Below are 20,239 nucleotides of genomic sequence, written 5' to 3'. Positions count from 1 at the left end.
CCTCTGTGGAAGGAAAGGGAGGGGAAGGAAGCAGGACTGAGCCAGGTGAGAAGCCGGGCTGCACTACAGACTCGGTGAAGGCCTTGGCCAATCCCACGGGGGCCCTGCAGCAGGCAGGACCATTCAGAGGTGTCCCAAGCCAGGTGAGTGGACAGACCTGGGCCTTTTTACCCCCGCACTGAGCAGTTATTCCAGAAGAGGGCTGACAGCCGGGGCCCGTCTTCAGCAGCACTCCAGCACCTGGGGGAGCAAGTCTTGACGGGGATCTGGTTGGTCCCCCATGGTCCACCATGGCTCTCTCGACTACGAGTCCTCCTCCTCCTCCTGGACTTTTCACAACTAAACACTGTTGATATAACTTCTTCCCCATGCTGAGCGAACACTCAGCTGAGGAATTCTCTAGCCCGTGATCATATCCTTTCTCTGAAGGCATACAGATGGGCTTTCACGGTTCTGCCATATAACGGGCCTGCGGATATTTGAAGGCAGTGACCTTCATACAGGGCCGGAGTCAAGATGTGCCAGATGTAGGCCTGTCACTCTTGTGATAATCATTCATCGCAAAAACTTCTGTACACCAGGCCTGCTGCTTAGAACGTTCCCATGAACTTAACCATCACAACAAACCCATAAAGCAGGATCTACAAAATCATTGTTCCCGTTTTACTGATAAAGAGATTTTGAGATGCTCAGAGAAATTAAGTAAGTTGCCCGATGTCCCCATACAGTCGGTGGGTGAGCCTGAATGCAAACTCAGGTCCCCCTGACTTGCTGCTCACCAGTGTTAGATATATTCACTTTGAAAGCTGGGTCCCGGGCACTATCTGGGAAGGGCAATCAGGTGCAGAGAACCAAGCACTCCCTTTGGAGATGGTGTTGGTGAAATACCCTCCTGGCAGCTGGGAGTTCAGATGCCCCACTTGGATGCAGAGCCCTCACTGTGATCATCCACACAGCCTCAGCCAAGGTCTTGGCCATTCTCCCTGTGCCCTCCTCACACCCCAGGCTTTCCTACGCAGAAGAGGGTCTTCAGGGAATCCCCCAGATATGCCATCAACCAGCCTAAACCTTCTTCCTTTTACTGGTGAAGAAATTGAGGCCCAGGGAAATGACATCACGTGGCCAAAATCACTTTATACGATTGTTCTTTTCCACTCCTTGGCAGTCTGACTCCTTTAAGGTGTATCTTTAAAAAACATCCAGATGCTTCAATAAAAATGTAACGCACACACACACGTTCCTTTCTTTCCCAGAAGAAATCTCTAACTGGAATGTTTTAATAGAAGCAGGCGGGAAACCCCAAGATCACAGAAAGACTAATGAGCAGCTGTGGCGGTGACATCCTTCAGCCCCTCTGGCGTCCTCACTGCCAGAGTCCTACCTAGGTTGGAGGATTCCAGGTTTCGCCTCAGGGCTCCGAGGCGCAGAGATGCCAAATCACATGGCTGAACAAACACAGCGCTGGGCCATCCCTCAGCAGCACCCCCAAACTCGACGGACACCGCTCTAGGCTCCCTGGGGACCTGCTCCTGGCCCCAGGAGGCCCCCTACCAGCCAGAGGAACAGGATGGATGTGACCAAGGCCTCCTGACGTGGGGGTGTGGTTCGTGTTTCCTCCTAGAGTCCTGGGAGGTCCCTGTTTTACCAAAGTGCCCCACTGTGGGTTGGCGGGGGCGTCTGTACTTCTCTGAGCATCTCCCAAGACTCCCACTCCCCCAGGGGAGGACCTGGGACAGGTTTGCCCTTCCCTCCTCTCTCTCCCATCCCGCCCCCCTCCCCCTGCAACAAAGGCAGCCACTTGTAAGCCACCAAACCCCTGTGTGACAGAAACTCTGATTCTCACAGCTTCAATATCAACGGAGAGCCCTTAGGTAGGCAATGACCTACATAGCGTTTAACGTGGAAATATAAGAATGTTTATCTTCAAAAAAAACCCCTGACCCACTTTCAGGCCACTGACACAGGTACTCCTGGGCCAGGCAGATTCCTGTTGACTCCTAGCCTCACGGATGCTAACATCATTAGCATTTCTCCTAGGGTTTATAGTAATTCAATCAAAGCTTCCCTCCCCCCACCCAGCAAGGGCCAATTCTGAAACGTGCCTTGATTTATTTGTCAGAACATGGCTGCTGCATCAAGGGCCTGAATTAAAACAGTAAATTCTCAAACACAGGCTCACGGCCCCGCACTTCTATGTGTCCTTTACAGGATGGGGTGTTTGGGGGCAAAAAAATGAGCTGAAGTACTGTAGTGATGACTTTATAAAAAAGAGTGCTTGTCATTTTTCTTCCCTTCATTTTTCAGTTGATCTAAGAAACTCTTTTGAAATTATTTGTAAAGAATTATTGTGTCGCTTTAAAGGGTACTAGCTGAGATTTAAACTCTCTGTCTGTGGAAAAGGGGACAGAATAGGCTCCGTCCACATCAGCATAGTTGAAAGAACACATGATTTGGAGTTCAGAGACCTAGGCTGAAATTCTGGCTCTGCCGTCTAATAGCAGGGTGGCCTGGGGTGGTCCTTATCTTTATGTTCTACTTGCTTCTCTTGAAAAATGGGCATCACATTCATGCTTACTTCATGAGTTATTTACTATAAAGACCAAATAAGGTCATGCATGTGCTTTATCAACTATAAAACTTTATCCGAGGATAAGGCATCATCCTCTACTTTTGCTTCACTAGTAGAAGGGGGAAAGTCAACACTGAGAATCAAGAAAAGTTCCTTTTGGGACTTCCCTGGCGGTCCAGTGGTTAAGACCTTGCCTTCAATGCAGGGGGTGCAGGTTCAATCCCTGGTCACGGAGCTAAGATCCCACATGCGTGCGGCCAAAAAACCAAAACATAAAACAGAAGCAATATTGTAACAAATTCAATAAAGACTTAAAAAAAAAAAAAGTAAAGTTCTTTTTTTTTTAATTTATTTTTTTATTATGATTGGCTTTCCAGTTTATCTTCTGGTCCTGAGAGGTATTCAATCTCTGTTTTTATCTCCACATATGGCATGAAATGGATTTTAATTCATTCATACTAAAGTGTAAATGTCTCTTGCAGGAACCAAGACTTTAATCTGAATTGCAAAGTTCTATGAGTGAGGAAGTGAGGGGCTGATTTGGGGATAGGGAGGTGTATTGGATTCCCCAAATTCCACCAACAGGGAATCCTATTTGTCATTGGAAACACTGGCTTTGGGGACTCCACAACCTGTCTGCTTGCGGATAGTTAAGGACGCCCCATGTGTGGCAGGGGTGTGCTCTGAAAGGAGTCGTCTTCCACAAGAACCCAAGGTAACTTTCACCAATCTCTGAACCTGCCCCTCCACAAACCTGTCAGGAATAATCACCTTCCTGGGCTCACTTGCAGCGATAGTCCTGACCCAGGCTCCTCACCTTGATGTTAATACCCAAACGCTGAGAATATGGTAGGAGGCTCTTCTTTCAGATGCTATTGTAAATGGTATTGTTTTCTGAATTTTGTTTTCCGGTTGTTCATTGCAAGTGTATAGAAATAACTGCTTTTTACATCTTGATCTTTTATCTGCAATCTTGCAGAACTCTTCCATTGGCTTTCCTGGGTCTTTGAGTGGATTCCTTAGGGTTTTCTATATACACCATCACGTCATCTGCAAAGAGACATGTTTTACTTCTTCCTTTCCAGTCTGATGCCTCTTATTTCTTTCTCTTGCCTAACTGCCCTGGCTAGAACCTCCAGGACAATGCTGAATAGAAGTGGTGAAAGTGACAGACTCGTCTTGTTCCCATCTTAGGGTGAGAGCATCCAGTCTTACTTGTAAGTGTGGTGTTCACTGAAGGTTTCTCATGGATGCCCTTTACCAGGTTGAGGACGTTTCCTTCTAATTCTGGTTGAATATTTTTATAATAGATGTGTTGAATTTTGTCAAATGTATTCCTCACCTCTATTGACATGATCACGTGGGTTTTGTCTTTTATTCTATTAATACGGTGTATTACATTGATCACATTTTGGATGATAAGTCAACCTTGCATTCCTAGGTTGAGCCCCACTTGGTCATGGTGTGTAATCCATTTTATATGTTCCTGGATTTGATTTGCTAGTATTTTGTTGAGGATTTTTACGTCTGTATTCATAAGACATATTGGTCTATAGCTTTCTTTTCTTGTCATGTCTTTGATTTGTGGATTAGGGTTATACAGCCCTCATAGGATGAGTTGAGAAGTGTTCCCTCCTTTTCTGCTTTTTAAAAGAGCTTGTAATTCTTCAAATGTTTGGTAGAATTCACCAGTGGAGCCATTTGGGACTGGGCTTTTCTCAGTGTTTATTATTATTATTACTAATTCAATCTCTCTACTTGTTATAGGTCTATTCAGATTTTCTATTTTTTTTTCTCTCTCTCTCTCTCAACTGCGGAATGTGTTGCTCCAAGGACAAAGAACAAGATAAACTCAAAGGGCCAACATTGCCGGAACAAAGAGTTACAGGACTTCTATCACTCTGTCACTCTGCGACCATTACAATGTCCCAGAGCCCTCCCAAGCAGCAGGCCCTTTCCCTTTCCCGTCCCATACAAAGAAAGGTATTTGTCCCGTTCTTCTCACGCTCTGCACACTGCAAGTATACATACCCTGCCCAATCAGCAGATGACTCGCAGGTTCCTTTGTTCCCTGGCTATAAAAACAGACCAGTAACCCTTGCTCAGGGTCGACTCTCCCTGGCTATCAGGAAGTCGGCCCGCTGTTCTGGCAGCGACCCTTCCCTTTAATAAATTCTATCTTCTTTTCATTCTGCCTTGTGTCTGGAAATTCTTTTCCAACCCGCATTCAGATCACGACAGGGAGCTCTTAACAGAATCAAGTCACCATAAAGTGAACAATCTCAGAAACGTTACAGAGTTGACACTTGTAGCTGAGTCCTTTTTCTTCTTCCAAGCAAGGAGATTGTGGCCGCAGCATCTAGAAACTTTTCTTGAGCCAGTTTAATTTCCTGAGCCATTTGGTCCAAAACGCAGGCTTGTGAGTGAGCAAAAGCATGATGGAAGTAAATCTCCATCATTCTGCGGTCCAGCACAAAATGTGGCAGGTGTTAACTGAGATGCCTGTAGCTCTCCTCTAAAGCTAGAGAAGGCTGGCTGACATTAGATGGCTTCTTAGAGTCAGCCCCCAGGAAATGCATCCAAAAAAAAAGAACCAACCGCTCTTGTTTTCTCTTCCTCTATCTCTTGGATAGCTCAGAGGCCTCTGGAGAGTTATTATCAACAACAACCTCCCTCACCCCATAGGACCAGAGTCCTTCAGAGTTGCCACTATGGACTCAGTTTCCTGTGATTTCTTTTCCACTTCCGCCCGGCTACAAGGAAGTTAGTTTCCCAGACTTCATTTCTTGCTGTATCTGAGAGGCATTTTCATTGTTGTTGATGACCATTACCTAGAAATGGAATTAATGTGCAAAAGTAATACATATGGAGAACTGGATAGGCTCAAGAAGTCCAACCGAGTTCTCACAGTCATTCTTGGACCACAGTTATTGGCTTCCTTCCTGCATGGAACCCATAGGCTCTTATTTTTCATTCGTTCTCTTATTCCTGAGAGGAGAGCTTGTCAAACTGCTCCCATTAATCAGACTCCCCTTGTCTCTAAGGTATATTCGAGGTCGCCTCCTCCACGGAGTCTGCAAGGGTTGAATGAGAACCCCACAAGGGGAGTGAACAGCTGTGGAGCTTCCTTCCTGGACCAGGCCACCATCACCTCGTGCCTAGGTGGCTCCAGGACCTCCAGCTGCTCTCCCAGCTTCCACCTCACCCACCATGGTCTACCCTCACCCCAGGGCCACAGTGCTCTTGTTAAAACATGAGTCAGATCATGTCACTCCTCTGCTAAAATTAGTCCAACAGCTTCCATTCTCACTCAGAATAGAAGCCAGTCTCTACTGTGACCTATAATGCCCTCCCTGATATGGCTTCTCACCTGTCTTTCTGCTCTCATATCTGTACTCTGTCTGTCTGTCCACCTGCTTCCGTGTCAGTAGTCTCCTTAAACACACCTGTGCATTTGCTCTTCCCTCTGCCTGGAACAGTCTTCCCCTAGAGAGTCACAGGTTCACCCCTTTACTGTCTCCAGGTATTCACCCAAACATCACATTCAAAGTGAGGTTGCTTTTCAGCCTTGTGGTTGCCAAGGGGGAGGGTGGGTGGGGGAGGGATAGACGGGGAGTCTGGGATTAGCAGATGCAAACTAGTATATATGGGATGGATAAACAACAAGGTCCTACCGTAGAGCGCAGGGAACTCTATTCAATATCCTGTGATAAACCATAATGGAAAAGAATATGAAAAAGAATGTGTATATGTATAAGTGAATCACTTAGCTGTACAGCAGAAATTAACACATTATAAATCAACTACACTTCAGTTTAAAAAAAAGGAAAAAAAAAAACAAGCAGTGAGGTTGTTCTTGACTACTCTTTAAAATTTAATCTCCATCCCTACCCCCTAAAACCTCTATTTTCTTTGCATTTTATGTATGAATTCCGTTAGGGTCTTTCTCTCTGCTAGACTGTAAGCTACACAAAGGCAGAAGTTTTCTATTTGTTCACTGAAGGGATTGGGGTTGAGTAAGGACACCTTTCACACTGCTTGACATCCCATCACCCAAGCAGCTACCACTTGTACCTAAAGACCTGGTTGACCCTGTAACAGAGTTTCTTCTGGATCAATTTAACTGGCTGAGTGAAGCCAAGGCCACCATGTTGATTAGGCAGCTTCAAGGGAAACTTTTTCTCCTTCTTTTCCCCAGTAGAGAAATAAACAAAATTCCACGTCCGGAGAATGATTACCTTTCCTTTTAAAAAGATCAGTTCACTCCATCCTCAACTTCATTCTAACCACGCCACTGAGAGCTCTAGTTAAGGTCTCTGCTGACGTCCCCACACCAAACCCAGCTCTCAGTTCCCAGCCCTCATCTTACTTGCCTTGTCTTCCTTGAAACTCTTTCTTTACCTGGTTTCCAGGAACCATCCTCTCTCCTCCTACCTCAAGGCGCCTCTTCAGATTCTTTGGCTGGTTCCTCTTTACCAATCCAACCTGGAGTGCCCAGAGCTCAGTTCTCAGATCTCTGGCCCTCTCTCTCTACACCCACTCCCTATGAGGTTTCACTACTCCTAATTGCTCATGACCGTGGAATTCACACCTCCAGCCCAGGCCTCTCCCAGGAGAGGCAGATTCATAGTCAACTGCCCATGTGACATCCACCTGCAGACTAAGCATTCATCTCAAACTCACTACATCCAAACAGAACCCTGGGGCAGACAGACAGTTTTCCACTCTAAATGAATGGTACTTTAAGCCAAACAACCTTTGAGTCATCCTTGGCTTCCCTTCTCTCACGTGCACACTCAACCCACCACCCAATTCTTCAGACTATGTCTAAAATCCAACCTTTTTTTTTTTTTTACCACCTACACTATCACCTTACCAGGAATATTTCAATGGCCCAACTGGTCTCTCCCTGTTTCCCTTTGTGCCCCTCTATAATCTATTCTCTATGCAGTAGCCAGAGTGGTCCTTTAAAATATATATAAGCCATAATCATCTGTATCCTTCCACTTACATGCCCCAAGTCTTGCACTAACTTTCCATCTCACGTACAGTAACATCTGGTTGCTGGCAATCACTATGACCTCATATCCCCTCATTTCCTCCTAACTCGCTGCATATCAGCCATGCTGGCCTCCAGGTCCTTTCTCTAATACATGCCTCGGGGCCTTTGCACTTGCTCTACCCTCTGCCCAGAATACTTTCTGCCAGATATCTGCCTGGCTTGCTCCCTTACTTCTTCCTGGCCTTTTATTGGTCAGACCCTCTCTGAACACTCTCTGTCAAATAGCATAGACTCCAGCGACCCACCCCCTCTACTCCCCTCACCCTTCCTAGCACTTCAGTCCTACTGACATATCATATGCTTATCTGTTTAGAGTCTGTCTCCCCTACCTACAGGGGAAAGCAAATCCCTTTGGAAGCAAATTCCTTTGTCTGACTGGTTCACTGCTACATAAACAGTAATTGACACAAAGAACACATTTTAACATCTTCTATGTGAATAAAAGAATTAGTTTATAATAGTAGAATTCAGAAACAATGTGTCCAATAGCAAAAAAATGATTAAGTAAATTACAGTTTCACTTCTCAATGGAATTTGACATAGTCAGTAAAATTGATGGAATCACTCATAGGTATTACTCAAAGGACATGAACAATTTTCAAAAAGGACTTCAAATTGTTAACAGACCCACAGGGGAAAAGTATTACCACCTAGCAACCAAGAAAAAGCAATTTAAAAGAACTACGGGATACCATTTTCCCGTTATTAAATTAGCACATGTTTCTCTTTAAATGTACATCACCAGATTCTAGAAAGGCTTTCTGGTGGTGAACTCTCTTCTAGGGGATGTAAATTTACACAACACCTTTGGAAAAAAATTTTTTTGGACCAAAATGCATCATATTACATCAAGATGTTCATTCTTTTTCATCTGGTAATTCTGCTGGGAATATCACATAAGACAATAATAAATACCATGGAGATATGTATATATATATATGTACCATGATGTGTGTGTGTATATATATATATATCAGATAATTTACATGTCTCATGGTTAAGAAAATGATGATATATCTACCCCACTGAATATTATAAAGCTACTAAAATGATGTTAAGGGTTTTACTGTCTTGGAGAAATGTTTATAACATAACATGATACTAATTTTTTAAAAAAATCAGCCCTGGGGAAGACACCAGGTTATCTACATAAAGAGTGCAAGAGGTCCACAGAGTTCCTTTGGGAACTGGGAGAACTTTGACTTCTGCACAGAATTACTGTCTTGATATTTTCTATTTGTATTTCCAAAGGTTTAATTAAGCTTCTCATCAGATAATGCTTTGGCTGAGCTCTTCTAAGTTACAAATAACAATACAGTAAGTCCCCTACATACAAATGAGTTCCGTTCCGAGAGCGCATCTGTAAGTCCTATTTGTTCCTAAGTCCAACAAAGTTAGCCTAGGTACCCAACTAACACAATCAGCTATGTAGTACTGTACTGTAATAGGTTTATAATACTTTTCACACAAATAATACATAAAAAGCAAACAAACACAAAAAATAAAGAAAACCTCTTTAATCTGACAGTACAGCACCTTGAAAAGTACAGTAGTACCAGCTACCTCACTGCTGTTTTTATAGTTGCTTCTGAACATCCTGGGCTTGAAATAAAGATACTGTACTACTGTACTCTACACAGTACTGTACAGTAAAGTACACAAAAGCACAACCACTTGTAGAGGATGCACGCACGTGACAATGTACGCCAGACACGTGAACTAACTTACGTCGTGATTAGACACGCGAACGCATGTTCACATCTTTGAAAGCTCGCAACTTGAAGGTTCGTATGTAGGGGACTTACCATAAAGATTTCACTATGCCTTCCCTACTGCTAACCTCCATTAGTACTACACACAATTATTCAAGTTTATCATGTTAGAGGTTTTATGCTTAATTTTTAACCATAAAGAATTGTTAGCATTTTTAATAAGTCCTAACATTTCATATCTATTAATGAATATTAATATATAAACTATTTTTTACCACAATGCATCTGTTTTTCTCATCAAAATAAACAACAACAGGGAAGTATTACCGATAGGAAAACCTCACCTTTAACAAGTTCTCTCTTTTTGGGAAAGTCTCATTAGCACCATAGCTGTGTGTGCGGAAAGTTGGAATCAGTGGTACTTGGAGGAGGAGGAGTGACCAAGAGGGGCTGCATCTAGTGTCCTCATCACCTACTACTCGGAACCCAGGAGGATTCAAGAGGGACAGCAGAGTTGCCGGTTAGGTGCATGGAACTCCCAAATCATAAACCCTAAACCAGAGGCTTTGTCCTCTGTTGCACACATGGGCTCCTGCCGAGGCAGGGCTGAGTTTCAGTTCACCCAAAGAAGTGAATGGCTCCCTGGCCTTTTTTTAAAACAATTTGAAACTTCTGAAATTGCTGTAGATTCAGAATAACTCAGAGAGACAGCTTCACCCAGTGTCCCCCGGCGGTAACGTTTTGCAGTACTATAGTACAACTCCACAACTGGCATAGTGACCGAGGTTGACACAATCCACTGATCTTATTCACATCACCCCAGTTTTACTTGCACTCGTGTGTGTGGGTGTGTGTGTTGAGTTCTATGCAATTTTATTGCCTGTGTAGGTTCATGCTTTCACCACTGCAATCAAGACACAGAAAGGTTCCCTCACCACAAGGATCCCTCTGTTCACCTTTTAGAGACACCCACTTCCTTCTCCTGACCCCGTCTGTCCCTAACCTCTAGCAACCACTAACCTGTTTTCCGTTTCTATATTTTTTCATGTCAACAAAATTATATAAATGGAATTATATAGTGTGTAAGCTTTGGCGATTGGCTTTTATTTCCACTCAGCATAATTCCCTCTAGACCCATCCATCCAAGGGATTCATCCAAATAGCTGCATGTGTCAATTCTTGGATCCTATTTATTGCTGGCTAGTATTCCAATGCCGTGGATGCACCACAGTTTGTTTAACCATTGAAGGACATTTGGGTTGTTTCCAGTTCTTGGCTATTACAAATAAAGCTGCTACAAACATCTATGCAGTTTCTTCTATGAACTTCAGTTTTCATTTATCTGGGACAAATGCCCAAGAGCACAACTGCTTGGTCATATGGTAATTGCATGTTGAGTTTTATAAGGAACTGCCAAACGATGTTCCAGAATGGCTGGACCATTTTACATCCTCACCAGCAATGTGTGAGTGATCTAGTTTCTCCACATCCATACCAGCATTGGGTACTGTCACTATGTTTTCATTTTAGCGATTCTGATCAGTTTGTAATCATTTTAATTCGCATTTTCCTTAAAGTCAATGATGCTAAACATCTTTTCATGTGTTTATTTGCCACTTGTATACCTTTTGGTAAAATGTCTGTTTGTGTCTTTCACCCATTTTCTGATTGAGTTGTTGCTATTGTTTTACTGTCGAGGTTTTTCTCAAAATAGGCTTTATTTTCAGAGCAGTTTTAGGTTCACAGCAAAACTGAGCAGAAAGTACATGTCCCCACACATGCACAGCCTCCCCACTATCAACACGCCCCGCCAGGGTGGTACATTTACTACCACCCATGAACCTACACTGATGCATCACCAGCCAAAGCCCATAGTTCACATTAGGTTCACTCTCGGTGTTGTATATTCTATAGGTTTGGGCACATGTATGATGAATGACATGTACCCACCATTGTAGTATAATAGAGAATAATTTTACTGCCCTAAAAATTCTCTGTGTTCTGTTTATTCATCCTTATCTCCCCCTTAACCCCTGGCAACCACTAATCATTTTAGTGTCTCCACAGTTTTACCTTTTCCAGAATGTCATGTAATTGGAATCATACAGGTAGCCTTTTCAGATTGGTTTCTTTCACTTAGTAATATGCATTAAGGATCCTTCATGTCTTTTCATGACTTGGTAGCTCATTTCTTTTTTGCACTGAATAACATTCCATCGTCTGGCTGTATCAGAGTTTATTTATCCATTCACCCATTGAAGTATATCTTGGTTGCTTCCAAGTCTGTGTGACTATGAATAAAGCTGCTATAAACATCCACGTGCAGGTTTTTGTACAGACGTAAGTTTCCAATTCGCTTGAGTAAATCCCAAGGAGTAAGATTGCTGGAATATAGAGTAAAAGTATGTTTAGTTTTTTCAAACTGTCTTCCAAGGTGGCTGTACCATTTGCATTCCCACCAGCAATGAATGAATTCTGTCATCCCACCTTTTCACCAGAATTTGGTGTTGACAATGATTTGGATTTTGGCCATTCTAATAGGAATGTAGTGGTGTCTCATTGGTGTTTTAATTTGCAATTCCCAAATGACATATGATGTGGAGCATCTCTTAGTATGCTTTTGTGGCATCTGTATGTGTTCTTTGGTGAGGTGTCTGTTTAGGTCTTTGCCAATTTTTATTTGGGTTGTTTGTTGAGTTTTAAGAGTTATTTGTATATTTTGAATAACAGTCCTTTCTCAGATGTGACTTTTGCAAATGCTTTCTCCCAAGTTGTGGCTTGTCTTCTCACAATGTTGATACTATTGAGTTTTGAGATACTATTGCTTCATCAGATATGTGGTTTAGAATCTTACTTTTCTTACAGTCTGTAGCTTGCCTTTTCATCCTCTTCACAAGGTCTTTCGTAGAACAAAAGCTTTTAATTTTGTTGAGGCCCGAATTACCAACTGGACTGTGTTTACCAACTCTTTGTCTGGTACTAAGTCCCAAATATTTTTGCTTTAATGTAAGAGGCAACCAAGGAGAGCTCTGAGAGGTGGAAAGAGGAAAACAAAGAGGCTGAAACTGGAGAAACAACTAGGCATCATGGCTGTGTTGTTTTTTTCCAACCCTCCACCACAAGATGAAAGTGACACAGTCCCCTTATTTTCCAACCCCCAACTTTGCAATAGAAAATAGCCCAGGTAGGGCTTCCTGTGGCACAGTGGTTAAGAATCTGCCTGTCAATGAAGGGGACACGGGTTCGAGCCCTGGTTCCGGAAGGTCGCACATGCCATGAAGCAGCTAAGCCCGTGCGCCACAACTACTAAGCCTGCGCTCTAGAGCCCGCGAGCCACAACTACTGAAGCCCGCATGCCTAGAGTCCGTGCTCCACAACAAGAGAAGCCACCACAATGAGAGGCCCGCACACCACAATGAAGAGCAGCCCCCGCTCGCCACAACTAGAGAAAACCCGCGTGCACCAATGAAGACCCAATGCAGCCAAAAATAAATAAAATAAAATAAATTAAAAAAAAAATAGCCCGGGTAGGCTCATTCCTCCCCTGGATAGAACAGGAGTCCTGCCCCCAAAAGGGATGGATCAGGAACCCTGCCGAAAAAACATGGCAAAGGGAAGTGTTCTCCTTTCCTACTGGCTTGAGACCCTCCTCCCCCACTGAGAGACACCAGGAGACTGGACAGTCCAGGCAAGGGGGATCTTGCCATAGGAAGTCCCGAGCCCAGGAAGCCTCTTTGTCTCCTGACAAAGGCTTAAGAGACAGCAGGTGGCAGGGTGGAATCAGCAAGAGGGAACCTGCCACAAAAAGCACCTGTCCCAGGAAGTGCTCTCTGCCCCCAAAGGCACGGGGGATCCTGCCCAAGAATCACTCTTTATTTCCAGGCTCTGCAGTGTCCCTTCCCTCATCTAGAGGCAGCAGCCTAGAGGAATTCCCTCCACCCGCTGTGGCAGCATGAGGAAGGACCGGTGGGAGCCTCAGCACCAGATAAAACAAGCAAATCAAAATAGCACCGTGAAGTCTGCGAAATGTAATTGTTTTTGTAACCATAGCTCACAAAAGTAGCCTGGGTGCTAAACCTAAAAAGACAGTCTGCTAACATTATAGCTAAAATGTCCAGGATACAATAAAAAATCACCAGTCATACCAAGAAGCAGAAAAACCACAACTCAAGTGAAAAAAGGCAATCCACTAATGCCAATACTGAAATGAATCAGACATAGGGATTATTTGACAAGGATTTTAAAGCAGTCATTATAGAAATGCTTCAACAATCAATTACAAATTCTGTTGACACAAATGAAAAAATAATGTTAAATCTCAGCAAAGAAATACAAGTTATATATATATATATATATATTAAAAAAAAAGAACCAATGGGAAGCTGTAGAACTGAAAAACCCAATACCTGGAATTTTTTAAAAAAAGTACTGGATGGGCTCAATAGTAGAGTGGAGATGGAAGAGGACAGAATTTGTAAACTTGAGGAATTATTAATAGATTTTACCCAGTCTGAAGAAGAGAAAGAAAATAAACTGAAGTAAAACAAAAGAAAGCAAAAGAGCTTCAAGGACCTGTGTGACAATAACAAAAGATCCAACATTTGTTATATCAGAGTCCCAGAGGACACAGAAAGAGACTGTGGCTGAAAGAGGATTCAAAGAAATAATAGCTGAAAACTTCCCAAATGTGGCAAAGGACATCAACCTACAAATTCAAGAAGCTGAGTGAATCTCAAACATGATAAATCCAAAGAAATCCATGCCAAGACACATCATAATTAACAGACTTCTGAAAATAAAGAAAAAGAACAAAATCTTGAAAGCAGTCAGAGGGAAATGATACATTACCTATAGGAGGACACCCATTTGTGTGACAGTGGGTTTCTCATCACCTAAAACCATAGATATCAGAAGGAAGTGGCATATTCTTCAAGAGCTGAAGGAAAAGAACTGCTAATCCACAAATTCTATATCTGGCAAAACTGTCCTTCAGGAATAAAGGGGAAATAAATATACTGTCAGACAACAAACACAAAATCTACAGTTAGCAGACCTACCCTTAGCAAATGGCTAAAACAAGTTCTTCAGACAGAAAGGTAATAATAAAAGAAAAAATTTTGGAGCATCAGGAAGGAAGAAACAATGGAAAGAGAACATTTATGGGTACATACAATAGACTATCCTTTTCCTTATGAGTTTCATAAATCATATTTAACTATGGAAACAAAAATTACACCATCCGATACTTAAGTCAATGTGGGGAGATGAAGGGACTTCATTGGAAGTAAGGTCCTTCAAGTGGTAAAATGCTGATAAGAGTAGACTGTGGTGAGTCACATCTACCAGAGCAATCACTAAAAAGGTTATTCAAAGAGATACACTCAAAAACACTAAAAGCAAATAAAAATTGGATTCTAAAATTTGGGTCTTTCCTGTAGGAAGACAAGGAAAAAGAAACAGACAAATGAGAAACACAGGAAAGAAACAAATAATAAAATGGCAGACTTAGCTCTAACATATCAATGTTTAAATATAAATAGTATAATTATATTAAATTTAAAAGGTTTTGTGCAGCAAAGGAAATTATCAACAAAACAAAACAAACAAAAAAACTACTGAATGGGAGAAAATACTTGCAAATGATAGGATCAATAAGGGGTTAATACCCAAAACACGTAAACAGCTCATATAACTCAATATTAAAAAAAAAAATTAAAAAATGGGCAGAATCATTGACAGACAAATGGATAAAGAAGATGTGGCACATATATACGATGGAATATTACTCAGCCATAAAAAGGAACAAAACTGGGTCGTTTGTAGAGACGTGGCTGGACCTAGAGACTGTCATACTGAGTGAAATAAGTCAGAAAAACAAATATCATATATTAACGCATATATGTGGAATCTAGAAAAATGGTACAGACGAACTGGTCTGCACGGCAGAAAGAGAGACACAGATGTAGAGAACAAATGTATGGACACCAAGGGGGGAAAGTGGGGGTGGTGGGGTGGTGGTGGGATGAACTGGGAGAGATTGGGATGGACATACATACGCTAATATGTATAAAATAGATAACTAATAAGAACCTGCTGTATAAAAAAAATAGGGCTTCCCTGGTGGCGCAGTGGTTGGGAATCCACCTGCTAATGCAGGGGACACGGGTTCGATCCCTGGTCCGGGAAGGTCCCACATGCCATGGAGCAACTAAGCTCATGCGCCACAACGACTAAACTTGTGCTTTAGAGCCTGTGAGCCACAACTACTGAGCCCACGCGCCACAACTACTGAGCCCACGTGCCTAGAGCCCATGCTCCACTACAAGAGAAGCCACCACAAGGAGAAGCCCGTGCACTGCAACGAAGAGTAGCCCCCGCTTGCTGCAACGAGAGAAAGCCTGCACGCAGCAATGAAGACGCAGCACAGCCAAACATAAATAAATAAAATAAATTAATTTAAAAAAATAAATAAAACCAAGGTTTTAACAAATAAGTAAAAATAAATAAATAAAAATGTTCCCTGTTTAAAAAAAAAAATGGGCAGAAGAGCTGAATAATTATTTTTCCAAATAAGACATACAGATGGCCAATAGGCACATGAAAAGATGTTCAGCATCGCTAATCATCAGAGAAATGCAAATCAAAACCACAATGAGATATCACCTCACACCTGTCAGAATTGCTATCACCAAAAAGTCTGCAAATAACAAACGTTGGTGAGGATATGGAGAAAAAGAAACCCTAGTACACTGTTGGTGTGAATGGAAATTGGTACAACCGCTATTCTATTCCAAAAACAGTACCAAGTTTCCTCAAAAAACTAAAAATAGAACTATCATATGATCCAGCAATACCACCTCTGGGTACATATCTGAAGAAAACGAAAACACTAATTGAAAAAGATACATGGACTCCAATGTTCTTAGCAGCACTATTTACAACAGGCAAGATATAGAAGCAACCTAAGTGTCCATCAACAGATGAATGGATAAAAAAGATGTGTGTGTGTGTGTGTGTGTGTGTGTGTGTGTGTATACACACACACACATGCACACACACACACACACACACAATGGAATATTACTCAGCCATGAAAAAGAATTAAATTCTGCTATTTGCAACAACATGGATGGACCTAGAGGGTATTATGCTTAGTGAAATGTCAGAGAAAGACAAATACTGTATGTTATCACTTATATGTGGAATCTAAAAAGTAAAACAAATGAATGAATATAACAAAACAGAAACAGACACAGAGAACACACTAACTAGTGGTTATCAGTGGGGAGAGGGAAGGGGGGATGGGCAGGATAGGGGTAGAGGATTAAGAGGTAAAAACTACTGTGTATAAAATAAATAAGCTACAAAGATATATTGTACAGCATAGGGAGTATAGCCAATATTTTATAATAACTTTAAATGGAGTATAATCTATGAAAATACTGAATCACTATGTTGTACACCTAAAATATAACATTGTAAGTCAAATATACTTCAATTTTTAAAAAGGCAGAGATTGCTTTAGGGGATTAAAAAAAGTTTCAACTCACAGGGAACTATATTTAATATCCTGTGATAAACCATAATGGAAAAGAATTTTTTAAAAAATCCATGTATGTATACATAACTGAATCACTTTGCTGTACAGCAGAAATTAACAGAACACTGTAAATCAACTATACTTCAATTTAAAAAAAATTTCAACTATATGCTACTTACAAGAAACTCACTAAATTCAGTGACATAGGTAGGTTGGAAGCAAAAGTATTGAGAGAGGTATAACATGCAAACTTTAATAATACATAAGCAGAAGTAGCTATATTAATATCTGATAAAGTAGATTTTAGAGCAAAGAAATTCACCAGGGGTCAAGAGGGAATTACATAATAATAAAAGGATCAATCCACCAGGAAAAAATAATGTTCCTAAGTAGGTACACACCAAATAACAGAGCCTAAAAATCCATGAAACAAAACAATAGAGTTGGAAGGGAAAATAGACAAATCCACATTTATAGCTGGGGACTTCAACAACCTCCTCTCAGCACCTGAGAGAATTTCTAGAAAAAAAATCAGCAAGAATAGATAAGATCTAAACAATGCAGTCCACCAACAGGACCTAATTGACACATACAGATTACTTCACCCACAAGGGCAGAATACATTTTTTTGTAAGTGCTCATGACACATTCATCAAGACCTACCATATCCTAGGCCATAAAACAATCTCAAAAAATGTAAAGGCATTGAAATCATAAAGATTATGTTCTCTGACCATAATGGAATCAATTTTTAGACCTCAGTAAGATGAAGAATGCAGGAGGGACTTCCCTGGTGGTGCTGTGGTTGAGAGTCCGCCTGCCAAAGCAGGAGACACAGGTTAGATCCCTGGTCTGGGAAGATCCCACATGCCGCGGAGCAACTAAGCCTGTGCACCACAACTACTGAGCCTGCGCTCTAGAGCCCGCGAGCCACAACTACTGAGCCCACGTGCCACAACTACTGAAGCCCGCTCCCCTAGAGCCCGTGCTCCACAACAAGAGAAGCCACCGCAATGAGAAGCCTGCGCACCGCAATGAAGAGTAGTCCCCGCTCGCCGCAACTAGAGAAAGCCCGTGCGCAGCAATGAAGACCCAACACAGCAAAAATAAATAAATTTTTTTAAATGGTTAACGTTATAAAAAAAAAAAAGAATGCAGGAAAATCTCTAAACACTTGGAAATTAAACAATATATTTCTAAAAAATCCATTGGTCAAAAAGGAAGTTTCAAAGGGAAATTTAAAATACACATAGAACTGCATGGAAATGCTCACCAATTTTTAAAAGTTTGAAAGGTTTACAATGAAGAGAACTTAGCTCTCTTTTTCTAAGTCACTCATCAGTGTCTTTCTTTCCCAGGCTGAGTTATTCCAGTGTGCCTGACCATTCCATTTCCTGACCCCTCAATCATTTTTTGGTCATTTGTAACGCAATCTCTCCTCCCAGATCACAGCCCTCTGCAAGTTTTCATTCATATTATATCCACCATATTCTTCTGCAGGTAGGAAAATTTAAGGAAAGGAATTTTTCCTTTCATAGAAGGTGTCAGAAAGCAAATGTGTCCAAAAGTGTTAATAAAGTCTCGATTTTAGGAATGGCTCCTAAAGAGAGCTGAAAAGGCTCTAATGGGGTATAAAATCTGGCAATTAATTCCTGAAAGAATGCCTGAGAACCTCTAATGAGCTTTGCATGTTTCCTCTTTTTATAAGTGGGGTTGAATGAGTTATATTATTCACACTTGGGAGGTGTGAAGCTTACCTAAAGCAAGCTTGACGACGTTTAGGCCAAGTACTGTGAAAGCAACATGGTACTCAAACACTAATCTTCAGAAATTAAAGAAATATACATAGTGCTGCAAATGGAAGCATTTTTCTTTTTTAAAAAATCAGCTATGGGTACACGAGTAGGTATAGTTTTGCCTTCCATCAGTCAGGGACCCTGTTGAGGATAGTGGTGACAAGTTAATTGCAGGAGCGTGTGTCTGAGAGGAGAAACATAGCACATGTTTTATGAGAAGTTTCACTTGGGGACAGAGGTCCAGGCTGGCTTTGGGGGTGGTCTGAGGGCCACCTGGACAAGTCAGGTTTCTGGCTACTTCTGGAACTGGCTCATTTCCAGGCCTCATTAGGTGAGGTTAAATTGGAGCCAGGGCGGGGAGGAGGCGTAAGGGGAGTGGTCAAACCCCCTGGGGAATCTGGACAGTGCTCACCGGAGCCCTTCAAACCCAGGGCAGCACCAGACACATCCACACCCACCACGGGTGAGTCTTGTTGGAGCTGGGTGGGCAGCAAAGGAGGATAAGATCTGGTCTCTGTCCCCAAGAATTTTACAATCTTAGTGGGGAGGTAAGCGACAAAGGAAACAATCAACCTGCACATGCCTTGTGCTGAGATGAGAAATCGCTGGAAACAGGGGAAACAGATCGGAAAGGATGGAGGTGGCAGCAGGTAGCAGGGCTGAGACTCCATGGCCACACCTTTGTCCCCAAAAGCTGACTTTCAGTGGGACATCACCCTCTGAAAGCTTGTCGAGAAGGCTGCCTGACTGGCTGGAGAAAAGGCACCTTCCTATGAAACAGAACCACCCTTGAGTGCTGGCATCCCCCTTGCCATCATTCTGTTATATCAAGACAGCAGAAAGTGTCTTGGTGATGAGATCTGACGACGGTGCACTGACTCTTTGCTGGAATCGTGTACTGGTACCTCAGGTCTAAACGTCACAATCGCTGCTCTGAACTTAGGGCATGAATTTTTTTTTTTAACGTCTTTATTGGAGTATAATTGCTTTACAATGGTTTGTTAGTTTCTGCTTTATAACAAAGTGAATCAGTTATACATATACATATGTTCCCATATCTCTTCCCTCTTGCATCTCTCTCCCTCCCACCCTCCCTATCCCACCCCTCTAGTTGGTCACAAAGCACCGAGCTGATCTCCCTGTGCTATGCGGCTGCTTCCCACTAGCTATCTATTTTACGTTTGGTAGTGTATATATGCCCATGCCACTTTGAAGCTGGTTTGTCTTTCTGGTTAGGCTCTGCTGAGGTGCCCACTAAAATTGGTGGGCATTTCCCAATCAAATAAACATGAAGGGGTGAGAAAAGAGTCGAGAAGCAGACTTGCCAGGAGGAGGAACCAGCCCAAGCCTGGGAAGCCACTGGCACAGCTTTCCTCAGGAGATAAAACATGCACATTAAACTACAATGACATATTGTTTCATTGATCAGATTGGTGAAGCCAAAAATGGGCCACTGAGAATCAGCATTGGTGAGGGTGTAAGAAATAAACGGATGCTCAGGTCCGTGGCTGGTGAGCATGTAAATCAGTACACCTTTTTGACTTGCAATATCTACTGAAA

At 42.2% G+C, this 20,239-nt stretch overlaps 1 long non-coding RNA gene across 1 annotated transcript in view; it reads left to right on the top strand.

The window, feature by feature from the left end:
* The window catches only part of LOC309611591, a 249,290-nt gene extending 230,513 nt beyond the window's left edge, over nt 1-18,777 (top strand). The window contains exon 2 of the long non-coding RNA XR_014234614.1: nt 17,951-18,777. This is a non-coding gene — a long non-coding RNA (uncharacterized lncRNA). The remainder of the gene's footprint in view (nt 1-17,950) is intronic.
* The last annotated feature ends 1,462 nt before the right edge of the window (nt 18,778-20,239 follow it).

The sequence above is a fragment of the Balaenoptera borealis genome (genome assembly GCF_965194805.1).
Source record: "Balaenoptera borealis genome assembly, chromosome: 15".
Lineage (NCBI taxonomy): Eukaryota > Metazoa > Chordata > Mammalia > Artiodactyla > Balaenopteridae > Balaenoptera > Balaenoptera borealis.
This window is presented reverse-complemented; position numbering and strand designations above follow the sequence as displayed.